We start from the raw sequence: 10,700 nt of genomic DNA, 5'->3' as shown, positions 1-10,700 counted from the left end.
TCCATATGCTATTGACTTACTGACATGTTCAAGTATCATAGCATTTACATTGCAACAATTATTTGTTTTTTAACATTAGATTTGAAGACCTTATTGAATAATATTAATATTTCTCTCACTCAAATTGTAACATATCACATATGTCTTCATTTACACTCTTTCTCCATATGCTATTGACTTACGGCGTTTTCTTTGCAACATCTGGAGCAATTGTTAGTTATAAACCCTTGTATTCAATCTTTTTAATCTCTAAAAGGCCTCCAAAGAGTAAATAGTGGTACTAAAATTTAAAAGCCAGACTCAGCAACTATAGCCTAATTAATACCTTAGAAGAACAATATCGGCATTGCAAGGGCTCTCCATACCTTTTTATATGGAAATGCAATTCAGGTTTACAGTCCTCTAAGGAGATTTTATTATCCAATATGAATGAATATTGTGAGAGTTTTCACTCACTCTTCACAAATATTAAAACGTTGGCGATATGATAATGGTGATAACCTGCATGCCTGCATATATCGAAATAAAGAATTCTCATCCAATTGTTGGAGATGGTTTTCTCAGAATGATGACTAGGGACCATGCTATTGATTATTAATAGTTGTGGTGTCATCCATAGTAATTGGAATGGTCGTCCATGGTAGTATAGTCAGTAGATGCACTGCCTTGGGAATAAACAACAGAGGAAGATGGCATCATTGAATCTTGATGAGAGGATTGGCCGGGTGGCTGGTGGTGCATGGCTGTTGCCTTTGAGCGAAATTTGTATCTCATGATCTCTGCTCTCACTGAGTTGAGCTCTGACTGTAGGGACAGTGCTTGCTGTTGCAGTGAGGATATGGCTCCCATACATCCATACACTGGATCTCTCAAGCGAACGTTGGCTTCATAAACCAGGTTGTTCGCTGCATCTGCTCGCTGGCTCTCAGGGACTTCCTGTTCAAGCCCAACCCCACAAGAAGGAATCAAACACCAAATAAAAATGAAAATTGCACATATTCATTATAACAATATTTTTTATCATCATGTCACTCTTCCAATAATACTCTAGCAACCTCCCACTAGCAAGGAACTGAACCTATGAAAATTGCACATATTCATTATAACAATATTTTTTATCATCATATCACTCTTCCACTAATACTCTAGTGGCCTCCCACTAACAAAAAACTGAACCTAAACCTGGGTAACCAAATAACAATCATTCTGCCCAACCAACCTAAATAACCCAATTCCCCAATTCACTAAGATATGAACCTTTAACAATCTCTTAACCCATTTAAAATAAAATAAAAAAAGAAAATTCTCATAACTAACTCAATGACTAAACCATCATCTTGATAATAAATTATTAATTATTAGCATAAAAAAATTCATTAAAAAATGCCACTACATTATTACGAAGTGAAGAGAAGTTACAGTTATATGCCAACATCCTTGATAGGAGCTTAACGAAGAAGCAGAATGCCCCTCCTCCACCTCTACACTAAAAGCCAAGAACAAGTTTTAATATGTAAAGCTAATCTGCCCAAATTTAAATTTAGACAAGTTTTAATAAAAGCCAAGAACAAGTTTTAATGTGTAAAGCTAATCTGCCCAAATTTAAATTTAGACAAGTTTTGATGTGTAAAGCTAATCTGCCAAAATTTAAATTTAGATCATTGTTACACCAACTACTAACACTTACCAATCAAAAATTAAACTTCAATCATCATTACAATGACTACAACTAAAACACAACACCAAAAACCATTCTCCTAATAGTTACCCATCATCTTATTAGCTCTATGGCCTAATATATCCTTAAGCTTTAGAAAATTTAGGAGGTAGAGTCATAGTAGGTTAGGTTTAGATTGGAGTTCTCAGGAGATCAGATGTATATGTGGGCATTTTTATGTAGATTACAAATTTTTAAGATATTCTGTAAATTGTAAATTTTAGAGATATTCTAGAATTTGATTATTAGAAAATGGTTCAAACAACAACTAACATTCTGGAAATAGAAATTCACCATATTAGAGTTACATTTAGATTGATATCTTGGTGCAATAAGACTGAAACCAAACCTTTACCAGGAGCGTCTTGGACGTGTGTCTTTAAGCTTTGGAGCCCAATTGTTAGAGATGGTTTTCTTAGAATGATGACTAGGGACCTTGCTATTGATTATTAATAGTTGTGGTGTCAGCCATAGTAATTGGAATGGTTGTTCATGGCAGTATAGTCGGTAGATGCATTGCCTTAGGAATAAACAGTAGAGGAAGATGGCATCATTGAATCTTGATGAGAGGATTCGCTAGGTGGTTGGTGGTGCATGGCTGATGCCTCTGACCGAAATTTGTATCTCATGATCTCTGCTCTCACTGAGTTGAGCTTTGACTGTAGGGACTGTGCTTGCTGTTGTAGTGAGGATATGGCTCCCATACACCCATACACTGGATCTCTCAGGCGAACGTTGGCTTCATAAACCAGGCTATTCGCTGCATCTACTCGCTGACTCTCGGGGACTTCCTGTTCAAGCCCAACCCCACAAGAAAGAATCAAACACCAAATAAAAATGAAAATTGCACATATTCGTTATAGCAATATTTTTTTATCATCATTTCACTCTTCCACTAATACTCTAGCAGCCTCTCACTAGCAAGGAACTAACTGAACCTATGAAAATTGCACATATTCATTATAACAATATTTTTTATCATCGTGTCACTCTTCCACTAACAAAGAACTGAATCTAAAAATGGGTAACCAAATAACAATCATTCTGCCCAACCAACCTAAATAACCCAATTCCCCAATTCACTAAGATATGAACCTTTAACAATCTCTTAACCCATTTAAAATAAAATAAAATTCTCATAACTAACTCAGTGACTAAACCATCATCTTGATAATAAATTATTAATTATCAGCATAAAAAAATTCATTAAAAAAAGCCACTACGTTATTACGAAGTAAAGAGAAGTTACAGTTATATGCCAACATCCTTGATAGGAGCTTAGTGAAGAAGCAGAATGCCCCTCCTCCACCTCTACACTAAAAGCCAAGAACAAGTTTTAATGTGTAAAGCTAATCTGCCAAAATTTAAATTTAGATCATTGTTACACCAACTACTAACACTTACCAATCAAAAATTAAACTTCAATCATCATTACAATGACTGCAACTAAAACACAACACCAAAGCTAATCTACCAAAATTTAAATTTAGATCATTGTTACACCAACTACTAACACTTACCAATCAAAAATTAAACTTCAATCATCATTACAATGACTGCAACTAAAACACAACACCAAAAACCATTCTATTAATAGTTACCCATCCTCTTACTAGTTGTATGGCCTAATATATCCTTAAGATTTAGAACATTTAGGAGGTAGAGGCATATTAGGCTAGGTTTAGATTGGAGTTCTCAGGAGATCAGATGTATATGTGGGTATTTTTATGTAGATTACAAATTTTGGAGATATTTTGTAAATTGTAAATTTTAGAGATATTCTGGAATCTGATTATTAGAAAATGGTTCAAACAACAACTAACATTCTAGAAATATAAATTCACCATATTAGAGTTAGGTCTAGATTGATATCGAGTTAGTTTTAGATTGATATCTTGGTGCAATAAAACTGAAACCAAACCCTTACCAAGAGCGTCTTGGACGTGTGTCCTTAAGCTTTGGAGCCTTAAGACATTAGAGGTATACTTGAACTAGGTTTAGATGGGTCTCTTGGTGCAATAGAACTAAACCAAACCCTTACCAGGAGCATCTTGGACACGTTGCTTGCACTGAAAACCTTGTGAACAGACGTGAATTTTTTAGGCTCGTGAGGGGAAAAATATGGCGAGAATAGCCAAGAAAAAGTTTTAATGTGTAAAGCTAATATGCCAAAATTTAAATTTAGATCATTGTTACACCAACTACTAACACTTACCAATCAAAAATTGAACTTCAATCATCATTACAATGACTGCAACTAAAACACAACACCAAAGCTAATCTGCCAAAATTTAAATTTAGATCATTGTTACACCAACTACTAACACTTACCAATCAAAAATTAAACTTCAATCATCATTACAATGACTGCAACTAAAACACAACACCAAAAACCATTCTATTAATAGTTACCCATCCTCTTACTAGTTGTATGGCCTAATATATCCTTAAGATTTAGAACATTTAGGAGGTAGAGGCATATTAGGCTAAGTTTAGATTGGATTTCTCAAGAGATCAGATGTATATGTGGGTATTTTTATGTAGATTACAATTTTTTGAGATATTTTGTAAATCGTAAATTTTAGAGATATTCTGGAATCTGATTATTAGAAAATGGTTCAAACAATAACTAACATTCTGGAAATATAAATTCACCATATTAGAGTTAGGTTTAGATTGATATCGAGTTAGGTTTAGATTGATATCTTGGTGCAATAAAACTGAAACCAAACCCTTACCAGGAGCGTCTTGGATGTGTGTCCTTAAGCTTTGGAGCCTTAAGATATTAGAGGTATATTAAAACTAGGTTTAGATGGGTCTCTTGGTGCAATAAAATTTAACCAAACCCTTAGTAGGAGCATCTTTGACACGTTGCTTGCACCGAAAACCTTGTGAACAGAAGCGAATTTTTGAGGCTCGTGAGGGGAAAAATATGGCGAGAATGGGCACTCCTGAGCACAGCGCCTCCTTAGGAGCTTGCAGGCCGCAAATGGAGTGATGGTGTTTAAAGTCCCTGGGGGGCCAAGGATTTTCCTGCACCCCATGCGATCTGCATCTGCTAATTGCTTAAAACTCGCTATCCTGGAAAAGCTCTCAAAGTTTTCCCTGAACCAACAAATTCAGACAATAAGTAAGGAAATTTAAATTGTTTCTATTCAAATCACATGATCTTCAAAACCCAAAGCACTGAGACCATTGTTGGAATCTCAAATTAAATGATAAATTAAAAATCCAAAAGCATTGAGACCATTGTTGAAATCTCAGATTAAATGATAAATTCGATCAGTAAATACTATCACCTGGACTGAGCCAAATCACCTTCACATGAGTCGTATGTTATCCCTTCCTTGTCTGAAAAGGTTGAGTTATCTCTTACACTCAGGGAAACATCTATTTTTCCATAGTCTACTAGAAAATTACTTTGGCACTGATTTCTTGATTAGGGCAGCATATTTACTTTGCCAGTTTGTTTGGGTTGTGTCTTAATCTTTGCAGTGTTCTTCTTGAGGCCTGTTCCTCCCCCTACATGTTGATTGACCTGACTCGTAGCTGCTTTTTTCATTTGCAATCCTCTTCTCTCTTTCTCGAGCTTATGGCTTTTGTGAGAATGTTTGAGGTTTGATAGACCTCTTTCATGTTGATTTTTTTCCATTAGCTCGACTATGTCCATAGGTATCTCATCTTCCATTACAGAAAGCTTCTGCCTACTTTGCTCATACTCAGGGTTGAGGAAATCGTGTTGAGGTGCCTTGTCTCTTGATGCTGACATAAACGGTAAAGTGCCTTGAGACATTTGAAAAGCATTGGGGACAACTTCAGATAAACTTGAAGTTGAAGAATTCCGAACCAAAAAATGAGTAAAACCTTGTTACAGAGTTGTCTAATTGTTGAAGAGGAGGAAAATGTAACTTCAATCTGTACATTCTTAATGAATCAGAAGCATATGAAAGTAAATAGATCAAGGTTTACTTTAGTTTATTTAAAATAACCATCCTCAATAGAATCCTGTTGTAACTTTCACAACGACAAGCCTTTAACAATCTCTTAACCCATTTAAAATAAAATAAAATAATAATAAAAAAAGAAAATTCTCATAACTAACTCAATGACTAAACCATCATCTTGATAATAAATTATTAATTATCAGCATAAAAAAATTCATTAAAAAATGCCACTACGTTATTATGAAGTGAAGAGAAGTTATAGTTATATGCCAACATCCTTGATAGGAGCTTAGCGAAGAAGCAGAATGCCCCTCCTCCACCTCTACACTAAAAGCCAAGAACAAGTTTTAATGTGTAAAGCTAATCTACCCAAATTTAAATTTAGACAAGTTTTAATAAAAGCCAAGAACAAGTTGTTGAAAAGTGTGCAACAAGAAATGCTAAATTTAGAAAGTGCTAAAAATAGAACTACTAAAAAATAGCACTTCTAAAAATAGCAGTTTGGCCAATGAGCATTTTGGCCACCTTGGGTGAGAGGTGAAACTGCTAAAAATAGAATCTTCTAAAAATAGCATTTCTGGGTCCCTTCCTATTTTTAGCAGTCCCTGGTCTAACTATAGGAAGTAAAAACGAATTTGGTCTTAACAACAGTTTAAAATATTAATTAATTAATCTCCATGAGTTAATTAGTTAAGGAAAAACAAACTTGAAGTCTATGTGAGGACATGCAACAATTTATCTATTAATTGATGAATTTATCCATCAGTTAAAGAGATAAGGATGAGTTGTAATTATGAGTTGTAATTAGTTGGCTCAGTTAACTGAGTCAAGTCCAGTTAGATTAATTTAACAAGTTGTTAAATTAATGAGATTCAGTTTGTTAATGCTTGCATGCATGTAACAACTGGTATTTTCAGATAACTGAATATTATAGCTTAAATAACTCATGCATGTCAGTTCAAACAAAGACCTAGTTGAGATCAGAGAAGGGACAATGTACTATCAGTTGGATGAATATTTTTCCTATAAAGGAAGCTCATCCATGATGAGGATTTATCTTCTTCAAGTTTGTGCAGTTGGATCAGAGGTTAGTGAGTATGTGAAAGGCCAATTCACACAGGTGGCAACACTGGACCCCAAGGAAACTGCACAAGGAAATATGAGGCTTGGAGGGTAGAGGAGAAGGTTTGTGAGAAGCCTTTGACTATCTATGAGCAGCATAGGGATTGTACTAAGAGCTGGATAGCTTCCGAGCTAAGGCTTTGTGCAATCCAGACTATATTTCCACTTGTATGATAATACAGAGATGGTGTTTTAGGCAGGTGCTTTCCCTGGGTAAATTCTTCTGTGTTATGTGTGATTGATTCCTTCTTATCAGTTATATGTGTTCTTATTGATGTTGCTCATGGTTGATTAAGATTCCGCTAAATTGTTTGTAGAAGTAGATCAAGTGTTTTGCTTTAGTACATTTCATTACCAGGTTGATCTACGGGTGGGAAATTTCTACATGGTATTAGAGCTAGATGATTTGTAGAAAAAGTTCTACATGGTATCAAAGCTAGCTGATTTGTAGAAAAATTCTACAAAATTCTACACAAGTTTTAATGTGTAAAGCTAATCTGCCCAAATTTAAATTTAGACAAGTTTTAATGTGTAAAGCTAATCTGCCCAAATTTAAATTTAGACAAGTTTTAATGTGTAAAGCTAATCTGCCAAAATTTAAATTTAGATCATTGTTACACCAACTACTAACACTTACCAATCAAAAATTAAACTTCAATCATCATTACAATGACTGCAACTAAAACACAACACCAAAAACCATTCTACTAATAGTTACCCATCCTCTTACTAGCTCTATGGCCTAATATATCCTTAAGCTTTAGAACATTTAGGAGGTAGAGGAATATTAGGTTAGGTTTAGATTGGAGTTCTCAGGAGATCAGATGTATATGTGGGTATTTTTATGTAGATTACAAATTTTGGAGATATTCTGTAAATTGTAAATTTTAGAGATATTCTGCAATTTGATTATTAGAAAATGGTTCAAACAACAACTAACATTCTGGAAATATAAATTCACCATATTAGAGTTACGTTTAGATTGATATCTTGGTGCAATAAAACTGAAACCAAACCCTTACCAGGAGCGTCTTGGAAATGTGTCTTTAAGCTTTGGAGCCCAATTGTTAGAGATGGTTTTCTCATAATGATGACTAGGGACCTTGCTATTGATTATTAATAGTTGTGGTGTCAGCCATAGTAATTGGAATGGTCGTTCATGGCAGTATAGTTAGTAGATGCATTGCCTTGGGAATAAACAGCAAAGGAAGATGACATCATTGAAGCTTGATGAGAGGATTGGCCGGGTGGCTAGTGGTGCATGGCTGCTGCCTCTAAGCGAAATTTGTATCTCCTGATCTCTGCTCTCACTGAGTTGAGCTCTGACTGTAGGGACTGTGCTTGTTGTTGCAGTGAGGATATGTCTCCCATACACCCATACACTAGATCTCTCAGGCGAACGTTGGCTTCATAAACCAGGTTGTTCGCTGCATCTGCTCGCTGACTCTCGGGGACTTCCTATTCAAGCCCAACCCCACAAGAAGGAATCAAACACCAAATAAAAATTAAAATTGCACATATTCATTATAACAATATTTTTTATCATCATGTCACTCTTCCACTAATACTCTAGCAGCCTCCCACTAGCAAGGAACTAACTGAACCTATGAAAATTGCACATATTCATTATAACAATATTTTTTATCATCATGTCACTCTTCCACTAATACTCTAGTGGCCTCCCACTAACAAAGAACTGAATCTAAACCTGGGTAACCAAATAACAATCATTCTACCCAACCAACCTAAATAACCCAATTCCCCAATTCACTAAGATATGAACCTTTAACAATCTCTTAACCCATTTAAAATAAAATAAAATTCTGATAACTAACTCAGTGACTAAACCATCATTTTGATAATAAATTATTAATTATCAGCATAAAATAAATTCATTAAAAAATGCCACTACGTTATTACGAAGTAAAGAGAAGTTACAGTTATATGCCAACATCCTTGATAGGAGCTTAGTGAAGAAGCAGAATGCCCCTCCTCCACCTCTACACTAAAAGCCAAGAACAAGTTTTAATGTGTAAAGATAATCTACCAAAATTTAAATTTAGATCATTGTTACACCAACTACTAACACTTACTAATCAAAAATTAAACTTCAATCATCATGACAATGACTGCAACTAAAACACAACACTAAAAACCATTCTACTAATAGTTACCCATCCTCTTACTAGTTGTATAGCCTAATATATCCTTAAGATTTAGAACATTTAGGAGGTAGAGGCATATTAGGCTAGGTTTAGATTGGAGTTCTCGGGAGATCAGATGTATATGTGGGTATTTTTATGTAGATTACAAATTTTGGAGATATTCTATAAATTGTAAATCTTAGAGATATTTTGGAATGTGATTATTAGAAAACGGTTCAAACAACAACTAACAATTTGGAAGTGTAAATCCACCATATTAGAGTTAGGTTTAGATTGATATCTTGGTGCAATAAAATTGAAACCAAACCCTTACCAGGAGCGTCTTGGATGTGTGTCCTTAAGCTTTGGAGCCTTAAGATATTAGAGGTATATTAGAACTAGGTTTAGATGGGTCTCTTGGTGCAATAAAATTAAACCAAACCCTTACCAGGAGCATCTTGGACACATTTCTTGCACCGAAAACCTTGTGAACAGACGCGAATTTTTGAGGCTCATGAGGGGAAAAATATGGAGAGAATAGCCAAGAACAAGTTTTAATGTGTAAAGCTAATCTGCCAAAATTTAAATTTAGATCATTGTTACACCAACTACTAACACTTACCAATCAAAAATTAAACTTCAATCATCATTACAATGACTGCAACTAAAACACAACACCAAAGCTAATCTGCCAAAATTTAAATCTAGATCATTGTTACACCAACTACTAACACTTACCAATCAAAAATTAAACTTCAATCATCATTACAATGACTGCAACTAAAACACAACACCAAAAACCATTCTACTAATAGTTACCCATCCTCTTATTAGTTGTATGGCCTAATATATCCTTAAGATTTAGAACATTTAGTAGGTAGAGGCATATTAGGCTAGGTTTAGATTGGAGTTCTCAAGAGATCAGATGTATATGTGGGTATTTTTATGTAGATTACAAATTTTGGAGATATTCTGTAAATTGTAAATTTTAGAGATATTCTAGAATCTGATTATTAGAAAATGGTTCAAACAACAACTAACATTCTGGAAATATAAATTCACCATATTAGAGTTAGGTTTAGATTGATATCGAGTTAGGTTTAGATTGATATCTTGGTGCAATAAAATTGAAACCAAACCCTTACCAAGAGCATCTTGGACGTGTGTCCTTAAGCTTTGGAGCCTTAAGATATTAGAGGTATATTAGAACTAGGTTTAGATGGGTCTCTTGGTGCAATAAAATTAAACCAAACCCTTACCAGGAGCATCTTGGACACGTTGCTTGCACCGAAAACCTTGTGAACAGACGTGAATTTTTGAGGCTCATGAGGGGAAAAATATGGCAAGAATGGGCACTCCTGAGCACAACGCCTCCTCAAGAGCTTGCAGGCCGCGCATGGAGTGATGGTGTTTAAAGTCCCCGGGGGGCCAAGGATTTTCCTGTGCCCCATGCGATTTGCATCTGCTAATTGCTTAAAACTTGTTCTCCTGGAAATGCTCTCAAAGTTTTCCCTTAACCAACATATTCAGATAATAAGTAAGGAAATTTAAATTGTTTCTATTCAAATCACATGATCTTCAAAACCCAAAGCACTGAGACCATTGTTGGAATCTCAGATTAAATGATAAATTAAAAACCCAAAAGCATTGAGACCATTGTTGAAATCTCAGATTAAATGATAAATTCGATCAATAAGTACTATCACCTGGACTGAGCCAGATCACCTTCACATGAGCCGTATGTTATCCCTTCCTTGTCTGAAAAGGTTGAGT

The 10,700-nt window shown here is 34.9% G+C and overlaps 3 pseudogenes; all 3 read right to left on the bottom strand.

Moving 5' to 3' along the window:
• Window positions 1-609: 609 nt before the first annotated feature.
• Window positions 610-2,014, bottom strand: LOC149230800 (LOB domain-containing protein 15 pseudogene; annotated as a pseudogene).
• A 167-nt stretch (window positions 2,015-2,181) lies between these two features.
• On the bottom strand, window positions 2,182-4,815 carry LOC149230799 (LOB domain-containing protein 15-like; annotated as a pseudogene).
• Window positions 4,816-7,914: 3,099 nt separating this feature from the next.
• Window positions 7,915-10,432, bottom strand: LOC149230798 (LOB domain-containing protein 15-like; annotated as a pseudogene).
• Window positions 10,433-10,700: the final 268 nt, after the last annotated feature.

Source organism: Pinus tabuliformis, chromosome J (assembly GCF_031772625.1).
Source record: "Pinus tabuliformis cultivar Carrire ecotype Pingquan chromosome J, CPIR1, whole genome shotgun sequence".
Classification (NCBI taxonomy): Eukaryota; Viridiplantae; Streptophyta; class Pinopsida; order Pinales; family Pinaceae; genus Pinus; species Pinus tabuliformis.
Note: the sequence above shows the minus strand (reverse complement) of the source record. Positions and strands in the feature narration are given on the sequence as shown.